Source organism: Panthera uncia, chromosome B1, assembly GCF_023721935.1.
Source record: "Panthera uncia isolate 11264 chromosome B1, Puncia_PCG_1.0, whole genome shotgun sequence".
NCBI classification, from domain to species: domain Eukaryota; kingdom Metazoa; phylum Chordata; class Mammalia; order Carnivora; family Felidae; genus Panthera; species Panthera uncia.
Window position 1 is genome coordinate 140,599,329 of NC_064811.1, and position 22,756 is coordinate 140,622,084.

The following is a 22,756-nucleotide window of genomic DNA, read 5'->3' on the forward strand; positions in this document are numbered from 1 at the left end:
AACAATAGAGAAATAACTGAGGGTTACTGGAGGGGAGATTGTGGAGAAAGATTAAATGGGTGATGGGCATTAAGCAGGGCACTTGTGATGAGCACTGGGTGTTATATGTGATGAATCACTAAATTCTACTCCTGAAACCAATATTACAGTGTATGTTAACTAACTAGAACTTAAATAAAAATTTGGAAGACAAAAAATTAAATAAATTAAATTAAATTAAATTAAATTAAAAACAATTTATTTAGAAAATAGATAAATGATTGAACTGTTTGGGAAAAAAAGCCAGTAAATTTGGGGTACCTGGGTGGCTCAGTCGGTTAAGTGGTTAATGGTCCGACTTGATTTCATTTCAGGTCATGATCCCAGGTTTGTGAAATTCAGCCCCAAGATAGGTTCTGCACTGACAGCACGGAGCCTGCTTAGGATTCTCTATCCCCCCATCTCTCTGCCCCTCTCCTGTTCACTCACACTCTCTCTTTCAAAATAAATAAATACACTTAAAAAAAAAAGCCAGTCAATTTGAATAGAATAAAACAATAAAATTGTCTCTGGTTTCAAACAAAAGTCTTATTTTTCCTACCAATTATTTTATACTATAGGATAAAGAAACGCCACAAGGGCATTTTACATTATTTCCCTCAGCAGGGTCAGTCTATCGAGAACACTTTTTATTTTAATGTTTATTTATTTTTGACAGAGAGAGACAGGGCATGAGCGGGGGAGGGGCAGAGAGAGAGAGAGACACACACACACAGAATCCGGAGCCGGCTCCAGGCTCCGAGCTGTCAGCACAGAGCCCGATGCAGGGCTCGAACTCACAGACTGCGAGATCATGATCTGAGCCCAATTCGGACACTCAACCGACTGAGCCACCCAAGCACCCTGACCCCTTTTTTTTAACATGCTCTCCACTAATCATCTAGGAAGCAAGCATCAGGAAAGGAACAACTTTCCTCTTCACAACTGTATGGTGAAGAGTGATTTATATAGCGTCTCCTTTTCAACAATACTTTAACTCTTAAAAACATTTCAAATTTACTGCATTTTTTTTGTTTCTCACTTAACTTTTTAGAATAATAAAATCAATTTAATCTACAATCTCATGCTAATTTCCTTTGACAGATACTTTGCCACAGTCTCTCTTGCCCTTCTGACAGCTTTTCTTCTTCTTCTTCTTCTTCTTCTTCTTCTTCTTCTTCTTCTTCTTCTGGACCATTTTAGGGCAATAAAATACGCAGCAGACAAAGAGCACTCTACATTTCCCAAGTCCCCCATTAGTGCTGCCTTCAAGGACTACAATGATGGCTAATGATTTATCACGTTTACTGTTATTTTACAGATCAAAGCCTGAAGAGTGCAACTGCTGGGCTGAACAAAAGGTTTGTGAATCTTTAGCTGTCAGATCACAAGGATGACAAGACTAACTTAAACTGGCCTGGAAGAAACTCTCCTGAAAGTCGGCCACTATCCTTCTATACTGAAGAGAAGGTCAAATGGGGGGCCTAATCTACTGCAACTCAGCTGTGGACTTTAGATCAAATAACAATATTTGTGCACACTGTGTTTCTTACTGGAAGTTTATTTCCTTGGGTTTTGTTCGTTTGTTTATTTTGTTTGCACTGGTTTGATAAAATTAAAACTTGAATTGCTTAGGATTTGGTAGTAAATAGGCAAAGAAGCCTTTGGCTTATTTTGATCCTATTGGTATATTATCCGACATCCAGGTTTAGATAAGGAACTATGCTGTGGATTGTAGCATGGAAGATTGGCAAGCATCGGGGTTGTATGCTGAAGCTCGAGCATGGGATAAGTATTAATTGATTTACATATTTATTTTGCATATGTGTCCTTTGGTGAAAATTTTGGTATTCCTAAGTTCCTTTAATTACTTCCCAGTGATAGACCAAATACACCCTTTATAGTAATACTGTCCCACAAACTTCAATGGATATAAATAAAGATCTATGTTTATGTACTACTATGGCTTTTGTAGGAAAGGGAATTCTATAAGCATGCTTATAGTAAGACTCTATCCCTACCTCAACAGAAGGAAGAGAGCTTCCCCTCACCAAAGAATACCATGCTTTGTTTAATATGTGTTCAATAAATTAATTTTTATTGTGTCATACTACTGAAATTTGAGGGTAAACCTGCCAAACGTAATATCTGTCATTAATAACAGACATATAAAGCAATATAGACATTAATATCTAAAATACATCTCATTTTAACATAGTCAAAAAAGGGGTAGAAAGTTATTCCTAATCTTCTTGATTTCAAGTCAGACATCAACTCAACCAATCTAAGTACAATTTATTTTTTAAAACAATTATTAACTTTTCTAAGTTCCCTAAGTCTAGAACTGCAATCCTGGACTTAAAAGTGTGAAGAGATAAAGAAAGCAGAAATGTCATTCTCCGCAAAATATACACCGAAGTCAATGTCATGCTTGTGAATTTCCTAATATGCAAGATGAGAGTTTCAAAATCCATTCTATTTTAAGATAACTAATATAAATCACTTTAAGGCATTAAATTTTTTTCCTACAATTCACTTTAAGCAAGGGTGCAAGTATGTCTCAATCCTCCTGAGAAATCATCTAACATTTTTCTTCCCCAAATTACATACATAAATTTCCACAACCACTTGAGTGAATGATTAGTAGACAGATTTCTTTTCAAAGTTTAGAGATTTTTTTATGGGAAGATTATTGTTCGAACAGCATCTCCATCATTGTCATCAAGAGAAAATAAATTATGATATAATAATCCCTTTGGTGAAGCTAAATTTTACAAACCCTTAGACTGGAATGAAATGCAGATGTTGAGTAATTGGTGAAGCTTTACTAAATATAGAACATGAGAAGAAATTAAAATGCAGTTTATGAATTATTCATTGAGTTTTGTATTCAATAACCATGAGAACCCTGTGGGTTCTTAGAATCCTGTCGGCATACTCGGAGCCACACAGCACGCATGGCTACGTCTGCAGAACTTCAGTTTTCTTGAGGATATGAGGAAAATTATACATCTTTTAACAGAAAATTGTCACCTCTGGCATTTCCTTCAGGGTACCTTCTCCCGATATCATTTGAAATAACTTTAGTGGAAGGTTTGAGATCTATTCTCTCTAGTGAACTATTTGAACCTAGCTTTCAGACTTCTGTTCTTGACAGAATTTTTAAATGCTGCCTTCATTTCCAGGCAGCCCAACGGTCGGTGAGGGATATTTTAACTTCTGTATTTTCCCTCTGACCTCTGACCTCTTCCCCAAAGTGGCATCAGAAGAAATTAACAACAGGTATCTATGTCATAATTATTTGCAGTCAAAAAATAATAAACTTCTATTTTAATAATTTAGTAACTAATGAACTGCTCCCTCAAACTGCAAAACTGCCCTCTTGGATTTTATTTAGAGGGGCAATAGCTCTATTTAACTTACGTGTACAATTTTTTTCCAATTTTAACTACAGTTTTAATAAGACATTACATTTTCCGCTTACAATATAGTGCTTATAGAATATAAAATCAACGTACAGAAATCTGTTGCATTTCAAATACCAATTATGAAGCAGCAGAAAACGAAATCAAGCAATTGATCTCATTTACAATTGCACCAAAAACCTTAAGATACCTCGGAATAACCCTAACCAAAGAGGTAAAAGATCTGTCCCCTGAAAACTATAGAAAAATTATGAAGGACATTGAACAGGACACAAATGGAAAAACATTAAATGCTCACTAATTGGAAGAGCAAACACTGTTAAAATATCAATACTGCCCAAAGCAATCTATACATTTTTTAAAAATTTGATTAACGTTTATTCATTTTTCAGAGACAGAGAGAGACAGAGCACGAGTGGGGGAGGAGCAGAAAGAGAGGGAGTCACAGAATGTGAAGCGGGCTCCAGGCTCTGAGCCATCAGCGCAGAACCCAATGTGGGGCTCTAACTCACTGACTGCGAGATCATGACCTGAGCTGAAGTCGGAGCTTGGACAGAGACACCCAGGTGCCCCACAGTCTATACATTTAATGCAACCCCTATCAAAATACCACCAGCATCTTGCACAGAGCTAGAACAAACAATCCTAACATTTGTGTGGAACCACAAAAGACCCCAAATAGCCAAAGGAATCCTGAGAAAGAAAAGCAAAGCTGCAGGCATGACAATTCTGGACTTTAAGCTGTACTACAAAGCTATAGTCATCAAGACGGCATGGTACTGGCACAAAAACAGGCATGTAGATCAACGGAACAGAATAGAAACCCCAGAAATGTGCCAATTACTATATGGTTAACTAATCTTTGACAAAGCAGGAAAGACTATCCAATGGAAAAAAAGACAGTCTCTTCAAAAAATGGTGTTGGTAAAATTTGACAGCTACATGCAAAAGAATGAAACTGAACCAATTTCTTATTCACACACAAAAATAAATTGAAAATGGGTGAAAGACTTAAATGTGAGAATAGAAACCATGAAATATAGATAGATAGATAGATAGATAGATAGATAGATAATAGATAGATAGATAGATAGATAGATAGACATTTCTGTGTGTGTGTGTGTGTGTGTGTGTGTGTGTGTGTACATATATCATATCTTCATTGATGGACATTTGGGCTCTTTCCAGAGTTTGGCTATTGTTGATAGTACTACTATAAATATCAGGGTGCATGTATTCCTTCAAATCTGTATTTTTGTATCCTTTGGGTAAATACCTACTGGTGAAATTACTGGATCATGAGGTAGTTATATTTTTAATTTTTGGAGGAATCTCCATACTGTTCTCCAGAGTGGCTGCACTAGTTTGCATTCCCACCAACAGCATGAGAGTGTTCCCCTTCCTCAGCATCCTCACCAATACCTGTTGCTTCTTGTGTTGTTAAGTTTAGGCATTCTGACTGGTGTGAGGTGGTATCTCGTTATGGTTTTGATTTGTATTTCCCTGATGATGAGTGATGTTGAGCATTTTTTCATGTGTCTGTTAGTCATCTGGATGTCTTGTTTGGAAAAATGTATATTCATGTCTTCTGCCTATTTCTTAACTGGATCACTTTTTTTTTTTTCTTGGGGGGGGGTGTTGACTTTGATGAGTTCTTTATACATTTTGGATACTAACCCTTTATCAGATATGTCATTTGCAAATATCTTCTCCCATTCTATAGGCTGCCTTTTAGTTTTGTTTGTTTACTTTGATATGTAGAAGCTTTTAACCTTGATGAAGTCCCAATAGTTCATTTTTTTTGCATTTATATAATGCAATGTATTATATATGTGTGTTCTATATTATATATAGATTTTATAATATATATATATATACTTCTCTGCAGTCTGGGTCTTAGTAAGCTGCTTGATAATTTCATTACACCTGTCAAGAATCTTGTTTGTCCTCATCATTCTTATTGTCTTGAAGTTTCTAGCATATCTCTAGATTGAACATTCTGATCATATGGGAAAAGAGAAAAATTTTGAATAACTTCATTTCAAGCTTTTTAGCATTTAAGTCCCTTAAAATAGGTATAAGGTGGCCTGCAGCAGTAGGTGGTAAGTTCCCTAAAGAAAGATCCAATATGTATTTCACAGCTGCAAGTCACAAAAAAAGAATGTCTAATAAGAGGCTCAGATAGGCACTGTGGGATTCATTATGTGCAGAAATAGTATAGGAAGATACCACAAACTTTCTTTTGTAAGAGTGCTTTGCAACCTTGACTAGTAAAAATATCCTATAAAGTGAAAACGGACACAAACAAAAACCTTGTTGGACTCAGATAGTCATACTTTTACATGGGTTCATTAAGAGATTATATAATGGCAAAAACTAACTTTTTATTTTGGTAGTCATAGCATTTTGGAAAAATGATGGCAGTATTTCAAGTTGTATATACAATATATAATATTGCCTTGCAATAACTCCATTGCCTCTAAGGCATTCGTCCCCATCAAGTTAAAAAATTCTAAAGGAAGAGATCCTGATCATGAAGTAAACTGATGTCGGTGAACTGAAATTCTTTGTACAGACGGGGTCACATTTGCATCCAGGACATATTTCACTGTTACGAGTTCCGATGAAAAAAATGTGCCTACATCATTTGAGAGACAAATGACCTCATATCATGGGCTTAAAGATTCTTAATGAAAATGGTACAGCATTGCTGTGTTATTCAGCGGTGTGATAACCACCCAGGACACTATGGTTAAGACACTTAACCAACTGAGCCACCCAGGTGCCCCTGAATACAACTTTAAAAAATAATTCCAAAATCAAAATTTAAAGAAGGATAAACAAATAAGTAGATATAAAGGAACAAATGCTAAGGAACAATTAAGTTAACTTTCATTTAAGGTTTATATACTATGGAAGAGTAGAATTTACAAACCTCTGTTAAGGATTCATTTATTTCAATGAAGATCAACTGCTTTCTCTCGAACAATCTTTTATTAAATTTTTAAATGTTATTTTTAATTTTATTATTTTTTTAATATTATTTATTTTTGAGAGAGACACAGACGAGTGTGTGAACAGGAAAGGGGCAGAGAGAGAGAGACACAGAATCTGAAGCAGGCTCCAGCCTCCGAGCTGTCAGCATAGAGCCCCAAGCAGGGCTCAAACCCAGGAACCGCAAGATCATGACCTGAGTGGAAGTCAGTTGCTACATTGACTGAGCTGCCCAGGCGACCCCTGTTATTTTCATGTTTAAATAAAATGTTTTAGGTTTAAAACATATTCATGGTTGTTCTGGTTCGAATGGATGGGATGAGGCCCTGAGAGCACAGGCCTAGAAGTAATTTTCTAATCCTTCCCAGTGCAAGAGTGAGCAATTCAATAGATTTTTGTGCATTTTCTAAATATTCATTTTATTCCCAGAAATGTCAAAGTGTTTCAGGAATTGTATGCTGTGACTCTTTTCTTTCCTAATTGTGTCTACATTACAGATGCAGGGTAATTGCCAATCCATATCATCAAATCACTCTTAATTTGTTTTTGATCTTTTTTCTGAGCTGGGATCTTCCCTAGAAGATTTTAATAAGATAGACTGAAGGAAAAAAGGCTGTGAATCCTGGCAAATTTTTTCTTTAGAAAACTGCCATTTCTATGTAATTTCTTCATACAATCAAGAACCCTTTCTTTTCAACTATCTGTTTAGTTCCTGACAGCTCTTGGTATGCATTGCTTCATTTAAATACAATAGCAAGATTTATACTACTTCTCTTGCTTAACTGGAAAATAAGGGATTTCATAGGAGTATGCTTTTTCCTTCAAGTTGATTGTCAAACCACACCCAGCTTAAATTATTAGTTTAAGTGAATGTAAGAACATGGTTCTCAAAAGATTTCAATGTAACATTTGCAAATGTTTAATGTATAAGGTGTGCATCACTCAACAGAGTGAGAAAAATAATCATTCCTATGTCCACATTTCAGAAGCACAGAGACTGCTGACCAACATCAAGAGTCTGTTAAGAACTTTTCATTTAAACAATGACCTATTAAAAGGTTTCAATGAGGAATATGGACCACGATGCTAAATTAGAATTATGCTCTTTGGGGACCCTTCCTAATAAATTTCCAGCTCTCTTATTCCTTAATTCTACAAATTTGGACTTAATCTTTTTATTGCTACATACATGTGAGTGATTTTCATTAGAAAAATTTTTCCAGAAAAAGACTGCCTTTTGAAAAGTAAAGTAGTTTGCAATATAATTATGGAGGAAATGTTTTTTTTCTCAAAACAATTGGAGTAGAGGGGAGGGAAAAGATAGTAAAGATTGAGCCATAAACACAAAGTAATAAATGCTTACATATATAAAAGCTGTCAACATACCTCATTTACTATTTATGCTATATTTGTGTAGATTTTTTTAAATCAACATTAATTACAGTATTTATTATTACAAGCAACAAGTATATATATTGCATGCAGAAAGGAGCTATTTTTACAAAGTTGACATGGTCTTGTTTAATATTCTCTCCTTGTAAAAAGGGACAATGACAGCCATCGTTCGATTGACAGCTCTTTAATAATTCTGCTGGCACCATAAAAATGAAAAAAAGAAAAGCAGCCTTTCATGAGAGAGATAAATCAAAGAGAAAAGACTAAAAAAAATTACTGCATTATGAAAAGGTCAGACACTTAGATTAACATAGAAGGCACTTATGGAAAACATTTGCATTTCCTGTCAAGTGATCATAAGATGAAGTACAGACAAGAAAGTTAACATGCATTATCCTCTAAGACATGCTTCTATGAGATTTATTGTTGTCCCCAAATATCATTTATTTGATAAGATTTTGTTAAGATCACTTCTTAAAATCTCTAATTAGATTTGCACTAAAAAATATAAATATGTCAACTTGTCACTTGCCAAAGAGAGTAAATGAGCCGTTTTACGGATTCCATTAATGTTCTATGTAGATATGCACGTGCACGCGCACACACACACACAGACACATACACACACACAGGACTTTCTATATTCACATGTACTATGAGTACTTTGTAATTCCTTTAGCCCTGCAATTGAAATACCATTTTAAAACAATCCGTGTTGTGCATAAAAAACAATTTATATTGCATTAGCTTACCTGATATTAAATATCTATCCACAAATTTTTATTTTATTATCAGGCTATCTCTACTAGGATATAAACTCCCTTAGAGCAGATATTTCTAGGTATTTTATTCAGTTCTATATTCCCTGTAACTGAATACTACCTAACGTGTAAGTGCTCAGAAATATTTATTTAAAAAATGAATAATTGGTAGTAATTAGTATCTCTTCTCTAAATACTGCTAGTTTCATTGTTTAGAGTATTTAATTTATGCTTGTGTTTTTTGTCACTGAGAAGTTTATTTCCCTTATAGTAACTAGTTGTTATGTATTTTCTGGTACTGAATTTGCTACAGGTGATACAGCTAAATATTCTACATTCCTTTTAAGAGCAGAAGGAACCAGTAGTGGGTTTCAATGGGCCTTACTCAGAAAATTCACGGAGAATTGGATCCACCTTCTCCATTATTACTGGGTCTTCTCAATTTCTGTTAGTCTCTTAGGTCTTTTATTCTCTTCCTTTTTTGGCACTTCTCATATACATGTTGCACATTTAAGGTGTGTGGATATAGAGGTATAGAGTAGGATACTGAATTGTGATGTTTCGTAAGTAGTGACAGAAACTCAAATTTCACATTGATTACCATTATTGCTTTGGAAATTTGCATAAGACATGCATTGTATAGGGGTTCACATATATCCCTGAAACACAGAAATAAACTTAAAAACATGGTAGCTCATTGACTTAACTCATCAATGCTTAATATACACAATTTATGCAATAAGATATAATTAAAGATGTTCTATGAGTTATTAATTAATCTTATATTATTTTGATAAAAATGACAAGCCATTACTTTTCTTTTATCAAAAAATTCCTAAAGTGCATATTCTTGAATATTCATCTTTGGTCATATTCTGAAGAGCACTTTTTCTGTGACATGTTCAGGTATTCCTCACATAATTTCAGTCAAGTTCAGACTAACTCTGAATAATCAAAACTATAAGCAGCAATATGATTAAACCAATATACATTGAAATATTCATTGTATCTTTTATATGAGCATTGTTTTTAAATATAGCTTCTTTCAGATAATCCATCCACAGATGATCTCCGCTGAAGCTGTTTTATAAGTAGAAGGTAATGTTGGAAGACTTCTACTACTAAAATGTCAATGTCTGTGGGCATTAACTGATCTCTTTCAAATAAGAACTAGGTTAAATTTTTTAAATTAATTTAACTTCCTCATAAAATAGTCTGTTTGATCTATATAAGGATGGATGGTTGGATGAATAGATAGATAGATGATAGATGGATAGATAGATAGATAGATGACAGTAGATAGATGCTTTTTTTTTAATCATTGAATTTACTCACTCTGCTTTTTCATCTGTGCATATTAAGAACTACAGGGCTTTTTAAGCAATATTATATTAAGCACTGCCTCACTGCAAACATGGAGAAGCTTTTCCGTGTGCCTAGTGTCCTTCCATCCTTCATGCAAGGGAGCTGTGGTTGATATAATCAACACAAAAAGCCATTTATACCTGTTGCCAAATGTACTGACAAGTACAAAAGCACTGAAAAGTCCATGTATTGATAAATTTGTAAAAAGGTGCTCTCTGCCACACAAAAAGTAAGTGTGACCCTCAAATTTGACTCAAACTTCAGAAATGAATAAATGTCATTACTCTAGTATTAAAATTATGATACTTCAAACATTAACAAGTTCTCAATCCCTTCTGGCTCCTCTTTCTACACTGGCATTAGATGAGGTTCTCAAAACAAAAATCCAGTTGTGTCATTCTTTTGATTAAAAACAACAACAACCAAACAGGAGTGCCTGATTCGCTCAGTCTGTAGAGCATGTGACTCTTTATCTCAGGGTCATGAGTTCAAGCCCCACGATGTGTGTGGAGCCTACTTAAAAACAAATAACCAAATAACAGAAACAAAAAGCATAATTTTCAATGTTTCCCTTCTGATCTTTGGATAAGCAGCAAAGGCCTTCACCTCGCCTGGAGGACCGTATCCCTGCCTCTCACATGTCTGCAGCCTCTCGTGACACTGCTCTCCTCTGGCTCTTGGTGCCTCAGCCCGGCCATTCTTCACTCAGTTCTGGCATGTGCTGTCTACAGTGCCGGCTTACACGCTAGTTTGCCCTCTGTCTGGAAAGTTTGTATAAATCTTGGTTTTTATTGAAGTATATTTGACTTACAACATTATAGTTTCAAGTGTATAAAATAGTTATATGACAATTGTATAAATTATGAAATGCTCATCCCAATAAATGTAGCTACCATCTGTCGCCATACAAAATTATTACAATATTATTGACTATATCCCTCATGCTGCACTTTTTACCTCCATGATTTATTTATTCTATAAATGGAAGTTTGTACCTCTTAATCCCCTTCACTTATTTCATCCATCTTCCCGTACCCCTCCCATCTGGCAACGACCAGTTTGTTCTGTTTATTTGTTTTTTTGTTCATTTGTTTTCTATTTTAGATTCCACATATAAGTGAAATTATATGGTATTTGTCTTTTTCTGTCTGACGTATAAAAGATGTTTTATATATATACACATATATATATATATACACATATATATGTATATATACATATCATTATGTACTAAAGCTGATTACAATAGATTTATTCTTGAAAAGACTGTCTAGAACACAGGACAAATGGAGCTATGTTTGTAAGATTGGCAGAAATGGGAGGCTTATATGGAATTCACTCCCAACATGCTTTATGTACATACATATATATATATATATATATATACACACACACACACACAGAGAATATAAATATATACATAATATATATATATATATATATATATATATATATACACATATATATGGAATATTACTCAGCCATAAAGAATGTATTAATCTATTTCTATAAATCTTTTCCAAATCCTCTGGATCTCAGCTCTAGTGTCACTTCTATGGAGAATTACACCCTGACTGAAGTTAGATTCCATTCAGAAAATTGTTTCTTTCTCTTTCTCTCCTTCCCTTCCTCTCTGTCTCAGCAAATCTCATTTCTCTTTCCAAATAGAAAACAAAATTATTATTATTATTATTATTATTATTATTACACAACATAAACATGTTGGGAGTGAATTCCATACAAGCCTCCCATTTCTGCCCATCTTACAAACATAGCTCCACTTGTCCTGTGTTCTAGACAGTCTTTTCAAGAATAAATCTATTGTAATCAGCTTTAGTACATAATGATATGTCTGCCTATGGACAAAAGGACAAATTTGTTCACTGTTCAGTATAATAAAGATAATGAGCTAAACTCACGAAGGCTTCCTATTCATTATAAAACTCTTAGTTACCTACGCTCAGAACTTGTTTCCTGTTATGTAATGCATAGTGTGTGCAATATATGTAGCTAGGCCCACCCATGTTGCTGCCATGGGCTCAGGGTAAGAGGAATTGACAAGTAAAGTAGTCTGACATTCCATGCTGCTTTCTGTGTCGTGGGTAATCAAATTCTTTGTCTCTGATTCAGGAGTCTGGTAACTTATTAGCATCCATGGTAGTGAGACAGGCTAATTTGTCAACTTACAAGTGGAATAAAATCTCAAACTTTTCTAGTTCTTAATAATGCATAAAAAGGAAGGAAAAATGTGTACAACATAACAATAAGATGAAGGAAACTTTGAAAGAAAATGTCATGAGTAGAAAACAATATGGACTGCCAAGAAATTAGGAAACCCCATAGATAAGAAAACAAAAATCACACATATAATCAACAAAGATACTCAGTATCAGCTGTCTGATGTATTTGTATTAGAAAATTTTCCCTATCTATGTGTATTTGTTATAATAATTTATTAGAACTTAAGACAGCATGGTGATAAATTCAGTTTTATGTGCCTCTATGAGATCTATTCTGATTATTTGTATAGCACAAATTCCTAGACATTGAATTTCTAATTCTAAAACATAATGCCTACTGTCCATGTCAGTGCCCTCTGGACACAGTTTAAATGGTAATGAGTACTACCAGGAAAAATAAAGAAGGAAAAATGATTGTGTTATTGTTTTAAATCAGAAGCTAAGAGTTGAAATGTTAATATTTAAGAAAAACCTGAAGGAGGTAAAGGAGTAAACTATGGAAGTTCCAAGTAAAGGACACTGCAAGTACAGTCACCCTGAGTTAAAAAAAAAAAAAAAAAAAAAGCAAGGGGGCTTGACTTACTTGAAGAAAAGCAAATAGGGCAGTCGAGAGCCATATAAGCAAGGAGTACAAAGGACACAAGGAACAGTCGGAATTTTAATGGATGTCCATTTGTCAGCTGGCTGGAAGAGGCAACTCGCCATGGGTAGTGACCAAATATTCTTGCTGGGTATCCCAAGTATAGACCGTGACTGCACTACTCTGCCTGTCTCTTAAGATTGAATTTCAAGCAAGTAATGTTGAGATATGAAGTAATGTTTCCTTCTGGACAATGAGCAGGCTTTTGTCCACAAATTATAAAGGTGATGAGATCCCAAGCTTTATGTTTGTCTCCTGTATTGCAGCCCACTGCCTGAGCTGGTATCCATGACAGGATCAGGGACTTTAGGGCCATAGAGAACTAACACGACTATGAGCCTCTGCCTACTGTTTTTGCTGTGAGGAATAAAGTCCTATGTCACTGACTGATGAGCCTTGTGTCTTCTGCCAGCATCCATGACACAGTGGCCGGCTAACTTTGTAGCTTACAAGTAGGGTAAAACCCCAGACTCTGCAGAGCTCTTGAGCAAGTCCTATCAGCCATTGTAAAGAGTTTGGCTTTTAACCTGAGTGATAAGGAGTTCCATTAAAGAGTTTGGACACAAGAATTGAAGTGAGGAGTTAAAAAGGATCACGCTTTCGGCTGTGCAAAGAGTGAACTGAAATCAGCCAAGGAAGAACTGGGAAGACACACAGCTAGAACGCAATTCCACTAACGCAGGTATGACACGATGGTGGCCTGGACAAAAGTTCTAGCAGCAGAGACGGAGAGAAGTAGTTGCATTCTGATATATTTCGAAGGTAGAGCTAACAGGATTTTCTGACAGGTTGCATATAGGTGTACAATAAAAGAGATCATGATAACTTATTAAAAGGATGGAACAAGAATTAACTGAATCTTTACAAGAACATTAGGATTGGAAAGTTCAGGTTAAGGAAGTTTCCTTCCATTCTCAGTATGGTAAGAGTTTTTAATCATGAATGGGTACTGATGGGTATGGAATTCCAACAAATATTTTATTTAATGAGAAGATTGTAATGTTTATCTCTTTTGTTCCGTTAATTACATTGATGATCGTATCTTGCTTATTTTCCTAGAAAAAATAATAATTACCTGTGATGTATTATCCCAATATGTTAATATTGAGTGAAAAATTTTGCAAATATATTCATTAACAATATCATCCTCCAAAGCTAGTTTTTTTTTAATTCTTGTCAGCTTCTGCCATTGTGCAATCAATCACAATCGGTTTGAATAAATTCAAATTCCAGTATCCAGAAGTGTTTATATAGTATTTGTGGTTTTCTTTTGTAAATACCTGAAACAATTCATTATGAAAACACCTCAGCCTAGATATTTTTTATGACAAGGATTTAAAATATGGTTTTGATTTCTTTAAAAACTATTTCATATTTTCTATTTTGTTCTGAATATGTTTAGATAAGTTGTCTTTTTTAAAAATGTGTACATTTGTGGAGCACCTGAGTAGCTCAGTTGGTTAAGCCTCTGATTCCATATTAGTTCAGGTCATGATCTTGCAGTTGTGAGATCGAGCCCTACATCAGGCTCTGTACTGAGCATGGAGCCTGCTTGGGATTCTCTCTCTTCCTCTCTCTCTGCCCACCCCCCTTGCTTGCATTCTCTATCTGTCTCTCTCTAAATACAGAAATAAACAATTTAAAAATGTGTATAATTGATCAAAAGTACCACATTCATTAACATACAATAGTTACTAATATGTTCTTATGGTCTTTTTCATGTCCATGAGGTCTCCGATGTTGTACCTTTTCTTCATGTTTGATATTGTAGATGTATCTTCTCTCTTTTTTCTTGATCATTCTTGCTAGGGGTGAATATCTTTATTAAAAGATGTTTTAATAAAAACTAGCTTTAGGCGAGCTGGTTTTCTCTATTGTATACTTTATATTTCAATAATGATGTTCCTTATATTTATATATAAATATTCCTTATATACATTCTACTTTCTCAATTTTAATTTTCAATTCTTGCTCTAACTTCTTGAGTTGAATACATACACTGTTGACTTTCAAACTTTCTCATTTTCCAATAAATCCATTTTTAAGGCTATACATTCCCACTAACACAGACTTAGTTAGATATCAAAAGTCTTTCTATACTTTTTAAAATTTTTTTAATCTAAACCAAAGTTCGTTAATATAGAGTGTACATAATGATGTCGGGAGTAGAATTTAGTGATTCATCCCTTACATATCACACCCACTGCTCATCCCAGCAAGTGCCCTCCTTAGTGCCCATCCACCTACTTAGCTATCCCCCCAGAAAACACCCTTCCAGCAACCCTCAGTTTGTTTTCTGTGTTTAAGAGTCTTTTATGGTTTGCCTCCCTCTCTGTTTTTATCTTATTTTTCCTTCCCTTCCCCTATGTCATTTGTTTTGTTTAAATTACACATTAGTGAAATCGTATGATATTTGTCTTTCTCCGACTGACTTATTAGCATAATACACTCTAGTTCCCTCTTCATTTTTGCAAAAGGCAAGGTTTTCTTCTTTTTGATCACTGAGTAATATTCCATTGGATATATATATATATATATATATATATATATGATATGGTATATATGTTACATATGTATATATATATATATATATATATATATATATATATATATATGTATCGTATATATACCACTTCTTCTTTATCCATTTGTCAGTCGATGGACATCCGTGTTCTTTCCATAATTTGGCTATTGTCGATAGTGCTGCTATAAACATTGAGGTGCATGTGCTCCTCTGATTCAGAATTTTTGTGTCCTTTGGATAAATACCTAGCAGTGCAATTGCTGGGTCGTAGGGTAGTTCTATTTTTAATTCTTTGAGGAACCTCCATACTGTTTTCCAGAATGACTGCACCAGTTTGCATTTGCACCAGAAGTGAAAAGGGTTCCCCTTCTCTGCATCCTCACCAACATTGATTGTTCCCTGAGTTATTAATTTTAGCCATTCTGACAGGTGTGAGGTGGTATCTCATTGTGGTTTTGATTTCTATTTCCCTGATAGTGAGTGATGTTGAACATCTTTTAATGTGCCTGTTAGCCATCTGGGTGTCTTCTTTAAATATTTGGTATTTTCTTGGGGCACCTGGGTGGCTCTGTTGGTTAAGCATCTGACTTCAGCTCAGGTCATGATCTTGTAGTTTGTGAGTTTGAGCCCCTCATCACGCTCTGTGCTGACAGCTTGGAGCCTGCAGCCCGCTTCAGATTCTGTGTCTCCCTCTCTCCTTGCCTCCCCCACTTGCATTCTCTCTCTTCCTCAAAAACAAATAATATTTAAATTTTTTTAAAAAATATTTTATATTTTCTCATAGTTCAGCTCAAGATATTTTATAACTTTAATTCTGATTTTTTCTTTGATAATAGATTATTGATAAGAATATTGCTTGATATCTAAACATTTAGGAATTTTCTAATTTTTTTATATATATTAATTATTTTGGTTTGAATTTCACTGTTGTTAAAGAACATGCCATGAATAAATAGTTGATACTGACTTTGACCTCACTATGAAAGGTTATTTTGTTTTTAGTATAAACTATATAAGCTATAATAACTTGATAAGTAAAAGTGTTTAAGAAAGCCAAAGCCACAGGGATTATCCCACAGCATATGTGCATGCAAAATAACTGAAATAAGCATCAAATGGTGTGTATCAAATGAGTGTAAAAGATAAGACATTTCTGGAAACTTAGAAACTTGTAAAATAATTTTTCTCCAGGGTTACCATACTGAATCTTTGAAATGATGGTATTTCATCAAGGCTGCAAATAATGTATAAATTTTATATACATGGGAGACAAGAGAAAAATGGAAGAAAATGAAGAGAATAAAGAAGATATACTAAACATTTAGTCAACAAATACAATAGATTACTAGTCACACTCTAGTTAAAGAGAGTAAGCATATAATGAAACATTGTAAATGTCAAGGAATGAAAGATTTTCAAGAAAGGATGTGTTAATGTGCAATAACAAACATCTCTGATCAAAAGAAAGGGCACGGACATTTTGAGTGTCTACTATATATATTGATTAGGTAAAGAAAGTCACACACACCACACACACACACACACACACACACACACACACAGAGATAGAATTTCTCACTAAATTCTAAGAACCATGTAATATGGGCATTTATAATCTCTGTTTATAAAGTAGGGATAAAGGCTCTCTACAGTTAGATGGCATGCCTTATCAAATCTTAGTAGGTTGTGGAACCTGGATCTTTTCTGATATCAAAACTATCCTTAGAAAGATAGATTTTGGTAATTTAAGATAATTGAAAATTACAGTTTGCTACACTTAAGGAACAATGAAAATAGACAGGAAAACTTACTTGGAAAATGTAGTGGGGAGTTGATGGCACACCTATAGTATGGATTCTTTCTTTTTTTTCATTCATTTTTCCAAAAATCTATGAAAAGTGAACTATGCAAGATGATGGGGAATGGAAGAGGCCAATATAAACACAATAACAATAATGAAAGGATAAAAAATAACAAGAATGGTAGAGTGGGAAGCAATTGTGAATTTACAAAAAAAAAAGGCCAAATCAATGTAAAATTATTTCTGTGATAGTGCAAGAAGGAAATTCATATTTCAACGTTTTTTTTTTTTTTAATTTATTTTTGGGACAGAGAGAGACAGAGCATGAACGGGGGAGGGGCAGAGAGAGGGAGACACAGAATCGGAAACAGGCTCCAGGCTCCGAGCCATCAGCCCAGAGCCCGATGCGGGGCTCGAACTCACGGACCGCGAGATCGTGACCTGGCTGAAGTCGGACGCTTAACCGACTGCGCCACCCAGGCGCCCGGAAATTCATATTTCTATGGCAGAAAATGGTACCTGAGCTGGGATATGGAGGAAGAAGAGTTATTTACTAGATAAAATGTGCTTTTCTTTGTGACTAGTGGGGAGGGGGGCTCCAGTACATATATTAGGAAGCTCAATAAATTATAATTTATTTCTAAATTACTCATATATAATTTCTTCAATTTTTAAGAATATCCTAAAACCTGAGTCTTGATCACAATATTCTAAATAATAGGCCATTTTATTTTTAAATGTTTTATTTATTTTTGAGAGGGAGAGTGTGAGTGGGGGAAAGGAAGAGAGAGGGGGACAAAGGATCCAAAGTGGGTTCTGCACTAAGAACAGTGAGACTGATGGATGATGGATGTGGGGATGGAACTCACAAGATATGAGATCATGACCTGAGCTGAAGTTGGAAACTCAATGGACTGAACCACCCAGGTGCCCCTATTTTAATGTTTAATAGGGGAAAAGGATGTTCCAATAAATACATTCCCAGTAAGACTGGTAAATACAATTTAATTTGTTTTCTGTTGTAAAAGCCATTATTGTTAGAAGGCTATCAATTACTGAAATTACAATGAACTACAAATACATAAGGTAAAATCCCTTAGTTGATTTTATTTTTGTCCAGATTTTATTTGGTAATATAAAAGGAGCAAGTGATTTAATGATACAAAGTTTTTACATGTTCTGTAGTTCTAAAGGAAAGACATTTAAAACAAGATTAACCTGGCACCTGGGTGGCTCAATCAGTTAAGCCTCAGACTTTGGCTCAAGTCATGATCTTGTGGTTCATGTGGTTCAATGTGGAGCCTGCTTGGGATTCTCTCTTTCCCCATCTCCCTTTCTGCCCCTCCCCCACTTGTGCTCTATTTCTCTCTCAAAATAATTAAATAAACTTAAAAAAATAAAACAAGATTAATAAAAGAAGTAGAAAAATGGGGGAACAATGCAATGGCCAATTGCACGTGTCATGCATTGAGAGTGGTCAGAGTGGTCAATAACATCTATTCTACTACTGCTCAAACAACCTACGAATGATTTTCAAGAAAGGAGAATTTTCGTTCTGGTGACTCGGTTATCCTTCTGACCATCACAATATAATAATCTGCAGGAATCATCTTTTGAGTGTGGCCCAGACTACAATATTTATTTTTCTTTCCAAAGTGCCAGATGATCTGGGTTGGATTCAGTCATTATAGCTTCCCTTACCCATCCTCAAAACAGCCACCTGGCTGTCCTACACAAATAGATGTGGGTCCGGCAGTCATGCTTGGTCACAGTTAACATGGAATCAGGATGGACAACAGACAAAAGCTAGGCAACCAATTTATGCCTCCAGAGAACATAGTGAAAACTGATCAATCTCCACAGAGAGAATATGAAATAATAATCTACGAATGAGAGAAACAGAAAAATCTGTTTTTCTTTTTTGTTGTGATTTTGTCTGTGAATTAGCAAAAGGGAAGTTAAGAGATAGGTCATCTACTAACTCCAACACAAAACATCTGAAAAACAGAAACATTTGAAAGGGGTTTATTCCATACATGTTACTTTTTCACTCTCTGCCAGTTGAAGCATTACTCTTTGCATAGTGGGAAAGATAAACTACCACCAAGAGGGGGAAGAATTGTAATACATATTCTCCTTTTTAAAACAATTTTTTTAAGTTTATTTATTTATTTTGAGACAGAGAGAGCACAAGTAGGGTAGAGCAGAGAGAGAGGGAGAAAGAATTCCAAGCAGGCTCCACACTGTCAGCACAGAGCCTCATTCAAGGCTCAAACTCATGAACTGTGAGATCATGACCTGAGCCAGGATCAAGAGTTGGTCGCTTACCCCACTGGTATGCCCAGGAACCCCTACATGTTATCCTTTTAAGATTTCAGTATCTATGGGTAGGCAGCCTCTACCATATTCCTCAATGGTCCTTGCCTCCTGGTTCATACGCTCACATAGTGCCTTCCCTTTAGTACGGGTTAAGCTCATTGACTTGAGTCTAAAACAGTGATTATAATAAAAGTGAAGAGATGCACTTCCAAGATTAGGTTACAAGAAGAGTGTGGTTGCCCGGTCTCGGGTGCTCACTTTCTCTTTCTCTCTCTTGGATCTCTCATGCTAAGGGAGCAAGCTGCCACGTTATGTCAGTCATATGGTGAGGCTCACATGGTGTAATAAGAATTGAGGCCTTTGGTCTAACAGCCAATGAGTTGCGAAAGCCTGCCAAGAAACACATGAGTGAGCTTGGAAGTGGATCTTTCAGCTCCAGGAAAAGCTTGAAATGGTTCCACCTCAGGGCTTGAATGCAACCTAATGAGATCTTAAATCAGAGAATGTTTTCGATTGAGATCTTAAATCAGAGAATGTTTATGCCATTCGATTTTCAAATAATTTGCTATACAGAAGCTAATGTAATATAACTAATACATATTAGTTATGTATGCCTAATAACTAATATCATCATTTGACATGTTTAAGATATTTATAAAATATTTAAATGATCTTATTTAATTAAGCTTTCTAACAAAATGACCACATATTCTAATGTAGTTGATAAATCCATAATTTGAATTTAGATTCATTTTGTTATTTCTTGAAATACATTTTTATTAATGAATTGTCCTGTTAATGTAAAAGGGATAATGATCTGAAATATTTAGAAATCACATTCCTCAAAACAACCCCCAATATTCATAGAACCCACTATATAACCTTTATACAATAAATCAATTGTATTCTATGGAGGCAAAATGTAAAAAAAAGAATGTAAATAAGCAAAACTCTCAAAAGTTATGATGCAGAAAAGATTAGACTAAGAATACCCTATGGAATGTGACTTAATACTTCGAAGGCTTCACAGGTGTTGATATTTGCATGATACATTCAAGCAGAATTTATAGCAACTTAGCAGCTGTAATGTAAATAGTGTCTTATAAAAAACCTATTAAGCAATAATTGCTATTCAATATTCATGGCTTAATGAAAGTGACTTGTTGCAATTTTAAGCCATTTTAGAATCATCATTATGTAAAACTCTGACACGTGGAAGCTGTTTATATCAGTTAGTTTGGGAGAAAATATGTGCACGTAATTTTTTTTCCATATAAAGGAAGAAGAAAACATTGATTGCAATCCATTTAAATAGTTTGAGTGTGTGTGTGTGTGTGTGTGTGTGTGTGTGTGCATGAGTGTGATTTTAATAAAACTTTAAAAAAATTCAGCCCCATGTTGGGTGTAGAGATTACTTAAAAAAAAAAAGGAAGAAAACTTTCAAAAACTGCTACTTGACTTTCTTTCAAGTTTGCCATTCAAGGGCATGACATAAACATCTGAAATGAAGAATCAGAATCAAGTGCCAGCCAGTCACATCTACTAGTAATACAGACATAATTTTTGGACCAGTGGGAGTTGATCTCCAAGCATAGAACCAGTCAGAAAGAGACTTATAATTAAAGGTCAGAGTGTATTGAATCTCAATGATATTATTTAGGGAAAAATTGTATTAAAATTTTACAAAAAAAAAAAAGAAAAAGAAACATCACAAAATCACAGAAACAGTAGGCTGAAATCAACCTCAACTTGTCGATTTTTGACAATTTGGTGAAAAGAGACAAAATTGGAGAGACAGTGCTTATCAAAGTTAAATTGAAATGTGTAACAGGTGTTTCTTTTTTGCTTATGTTAGATATTTTCAAATATTTCAGAATGTTAATCAATGGTACCTCTTATTTCTTGTGTCTTGCTTTGACTATTACCAAATGTAGTCATATATTAAGCATATAAATTGCACTTTCATAATTTTTAATTATCAATTAAAAAAAGGTTAAGTCAATTATCTTCAGATTAACAAGGAAGGGAAGTCTTAGCAGTAAATTACAGCGGTACACTTTTTCTTATATTTCACAAATATTTTAGCTCTTAAATCTAATTTATATATAGTTAAAATAAAAACGGTATAAATAAAATGAATGACGTTTTTATTTTTTAATTTAACATAAAAATGTATGGAATTATTATATATTGATATAAATAACTCTGGTATAATTGTCAAAAAGACAGTTCAGTTCACTATTCTGTTCTAGAAAGTATTCTTTTAAAGCGAGAAGAGCCTTTTTCCCAATATCAAGAAGGAGAGATTGTACAAAGGTGTGAACATCCCTTGCTGATATGATACCCCATAAATCTTTCAGTACTTTCATGTGTTTATTTGCTATAAAAATATATCTTCTACCCAACAACAATGCAATTGTCTGAATGAAAAAAAATTAATATTGGCACAGTACTTCTACCTACTCCCAAAACTCATTCAAGTTTTGGTAATTGTCCCAATAATTTCATCTTCAGGAATTAAACGCAATCCAGAATTATATTTTCTTGCATTTAGTTAACATTTTTTAAAAAGTCCCCTTCAATCTGAAATAGTTCTTCAATCTTTTCTGGGCTTTCATAACTTCTACACCTTTGAACATTGTGGGCTAGTATGTTGTAGAATGTTTTCAATTTGGTTTTATCTGATATTTCTTCACAATTAGATTCAACTTATGCGACTTTGGCAGGAGCATCGCAAAATCATATTATGCAGCCCATGATTTCAATGTGTTCCATTAATAGTGATTTTAACTTGTTCACTTGAACCTTTCTATATAAGTATTTGTGGTGGAAACGATTTGAGATTATGTTAAGTAGCCTATCCCTCATCAAAATTTCATTTTACTCAATCCATTTATATTATTGTATTCTCATGATTTCCAATTTTACTCTACAGGTTATAATTTAGCATGCTTGAATTGTCCCAGAGTTGGCCTGTCACAACACCTTCGAACTGGCTTCTGTCTCCTTCACATCCCCACTACTCTTTGATCCCTTTCTTGCTGTCTGGCACAATAAAATGTTTCAGACTGGTCTTGTTCTTTTTTTCTGCTTGGAATCAACCATTACTACAAGGAGGCTTGGTATTTAGCAGAGAATGATATTCAGAAACCAATACCAAGTGGAGGGTTTGCTCTTTACAAATAAGGTGTCACTGATCTGAGGCCCTCTCCATGAAAGGAGGGACTTCATATATATATATATATATATATATATATATATATATATATATATA

The 22,756-nt window shown here is 34.6% G+C and overlaps 1 protein-coding gene and 1 long non-coding RNA gene across 2 annotated transcripts in view; one reads left to right on the forward strand and one right to left on the reverse strand.

Moving 5' to 3' along the window:
* The window catches only part of LOC125923188 (uncharacterized), a 28,993-nt gene extending 27,592 nt beyond the window's left edge, over window positions 1-1,401 (forward strand). Inside the window, exon 2 of the long non-coding RNA XR_007457932.1 lies at window positions 1,340-1,401. This is a non-coding gene — a long non-coding RNA (uncharacterized LOC125923188). The remainder of the gene's footprint in view (window positions 1-1,339) is intronic.
* The window catches only part of SPOCK3 (SPARC (osteonectin), cwcv and kazal like domains proteoglycan 3), a 487,010-nt gene that overhangs the window by 187,780 nt on the left and 276,474 nt on the right, over window positions 1-22,756 (reverse strand).